The 2,813-nt window shown below is 55.6% G+C and overlaps 1 protein-coding gene across 1 annotated transcript in view; it reads right to left on the bottom strand.

Moving 5' to 3' along the window:
• Positions 1–1,794: 1,794 nt before the first annotated feature.
• LOC134757864 (uncharacterized) overlaps positions 1,795–2,813 on the bottom strand; it is an 18,591-nt gene continuing 17,572 nt past the window's right edge. Inside the window, exons 2-3 of the mRNA XM_063702634.1 lie at positions 2,467–2,563; positions 1,795–2,341 (exon numbers count right to left, since the gene is read on the bottom strand). The gene's annotated coding sequence lies outside the window, so the exon portion shown is untranslated. The remainder of the gene's footprint in view (positions 2,342–2,466; positions 2,564–2,813) is intronic.

Here is a 2,813-nt window from a genome sequence, read left to right as displayed (position 1 = left end):
CTGGGGTGACGGAGCGAGATGCCGTCTTTTTATCAGTCAATGAGATCACTGGAAGGCGCTCTCTGTGTCTCACTTTCCAAGACGGTCTCTTTAGGCCAAGCAGGCATGGTGCCTCACGCCAGTCATCCCAGCACTTTGGGAGGCTGAGGCGGGAGGAAAGAAGGAAGGGAGGAAGGGAGGAAAGAAGAAAAGAAGAAACGCAGGAAGGCAGTAAGGCAGGAAAGAAAGAGGGGAAGGAAGGAAGAAAGAAAGAAAGAAAGAAAGAAAGAAAGAAAGAGAAGAAAGAAAGAAGGAAAGAAGGAAAAAAGAAAAGAGAAGAAAAGAGAAGGGAAGAAAAGAAAAGCAAACGGGGAGGGGGCCTATCTCCTTGACCGGTGACTGACCAGGATACAGTGGGTCACGGACGACCGAAGCCTCGACCTGTGGGGCCTCAAGTGATCTTCTCCTTATCTCAGCCTCCCGAGTAGCTGCGACTCCAGGCGGCCATCACCACGCACAACTCACCTTCTAAAAACATCACGATTCTATCGAGACAGGGTCTCGCTCCGTCATCCAGGCTGGATTGCCACGGCACGACCTCAGCTCATCGCAACCTCGGCCTCCCCGGTTGGAACAACTCGCCCGCCCCCAGTCTCCCGAGCGGTCGTGATTCCAAGCCCACGCCACCAGGCCCGGCTCATCGTTCTATTTTTCAGAGAGACGGGGTTTCGCCACGTCGGCCAGCCCGGTCTCGAACTCCGGGCCCCAAGCGATCCACCCGCCTCGGCCTCCCAAAGTGCCGGAATGACAGGCGTGAGCCAGCGTGCCCGGCCCAGATCATCTTTTTCATACATTGTAGAGAAGGGGTTTCGTCAGCCAACGGGTGGAGGGTGGGGTGGGTTTTACTCAGCCTGCGTACCGTGAAAAGGGGAAGTGAGTGTGCTTTGCGAACTAGATATGGAAACTGTGTGTGTGTGTGTGTGTGTGTGTGCGTGCGTGCGTGCGTGCGAGAGAGAGAGAGAGAGACCAATCCCCACCACGAGGACCCGGAAATAGTGTTTGATCTGTGTCCCTGCCTAGTCACCTGTCTTGTGTGTAGATGACTGAGGATTCCACAAATGAAGGTCAGCAGTATCTATTGAGCTGTTTCTCCCTCTCATGCGTCTCATCTGCGTGCTGGAGAAAGGGAAGAAAAGAGGTTCCGATGGGAAGTTGTCTTCACGCCTGAGGCAGCTGAAGGCAGACCGAAGGGAAGGAGGGCATCCTACGTGACATTTCCATACCCGTGCACCCTTTACAATGCTGGGGCTGCCAGTCCACCCTGTACGTCAACCCACTCCCAAGAACAGCACCGGTCCGGGGTGGTCCAGTCTCATCCCATCCGGCCCACCCGGGGGCATCCGGTGGAAGTCTTCGCCGTAGGATCCGAAGGCAGCGTCCACGCGGTTCCCCTGGGGTCGCCCGGCAACGGCCAGCCGGGGGAGGGTAGCGGGACCTGACGGGGAAGGGGGGGGCGCATCCGCCTCAGAGCTCCCTGGAAGGTGGCAGGTAGCCGGTGGGGCACGCCGAGCCAGAGACGTCCGGCAGGATATAGATGTGGAAGGCGCGTCAGTCCTCTCCCATACCTCTCCTATGGAAAATGCCAGGGCGGCGGTGGGAGCCTCGGCTGGGGGAGAAGCGGGGACAAGGGGGAGAGGGAAGGAGGCCCTCGGGAGGTTTCAGCACCGAAAACCCACTCACTCAGCCAAGCTCCCAACGTGTTTCTGGGTCCAAGGTACACCCTGGGAGACGGCAAGAGAAACCTTCACACCGTGCTTTTCGTCTTCGTGTTTATTTCTTTCATCTTTTCCATTTGACGAGAGATGCTCATTTCAACAACCAGACGGCGGATGTGACGGGAGAAGTGTCAAGGCCAGGAGTTTGAGACCAGCGTGAGTAACAGAGCAACACAAGTAGGAGAGCCCAGCTGAAAGAAATGAAAGAGCAGGAGGAGGAGGAGGAGGAGGAGGAGGAGGAGGAGGAGGAGGAGGAGGAGGAGGAGGAGGAGGACAAGGGGGGGTGGGGGGGGGGAAGGAGAAGGAAAGAAAAGAAAAGAAAAGAAGAGAAAAGAAAAGAAAAACAACCACCAAGAAAGTTAAAATTCTCCAACGGTCGGAAGTTGAAGACCAGCCTGACTAAGATGGAGAAACCCCATGTGTACTAAAACTAGAAAACCTAGCCGGGCACGATGGCTCATTGCTGTCATTCCAGCTACTCGTGAAGGCTGAGGCAGGAGAATCACTCGAACCTGGGAGGCGGAGGGTGCGGTGAGCCGACATCGCGCCATCGTCCTCCACCCTGGGCGACAAGAGTGAAACTCCGTCTAAGGAGAAAAGAAAAAAAAAGAAAAGGCGGATCGGTGAGACGCGTCTCCACATTTTATTTGTTCGCAGTCCCCGTATCAAACACGGAAAGAACCGACCCATGACAAACATGACCAGAGCGTACCGTGCCCACGCGTGTCATCACAGCACTCCGGGAGGCCGATGCGGGAGGATCTCTGGAGCCTAAAAGTTTGCGATCACTCGGACATGTGAGATGACACCTACAATAATAATCATCATAGAAGTTTAAAAAGAGATCACGTGTGCCCAGAGCATGGACACCAAAGCGAGAGCACATCCGTCCTCAAAAGAAGACGATTGATAGACAGGCAGGCAGGCAGGCAACTATAGAATGAGCCAGGTGCAGTGTCTCACGCCTGTCATAGCAGCAGTGTGGGCGGCCGAGGCAGGCAGGCGGATTGCGTGAGAAGAGGAGTTCGAGACCAGCGTGGGCAACATGATAGAACCCCG

The sequence above is a fragment of the Gorilla gorilla genome, chromosome 22, assembly GCF_029281585.2.
Source record: "Gorilla gorilla gorilla isolate KB3781 chromosome 22, NHGRI_mGorGor1-v2.1_pri, whole genome shotgun sequence".
Taxonomy (NCBI): Eukaryota; Metazoa; Chordata; class Mammalia; order Primates; family Hominidae; genus Gorilla; species Gorilla gorilla.
This window is presented reverse-complemented; position numbering and strand designations above follow the sequence as displayed.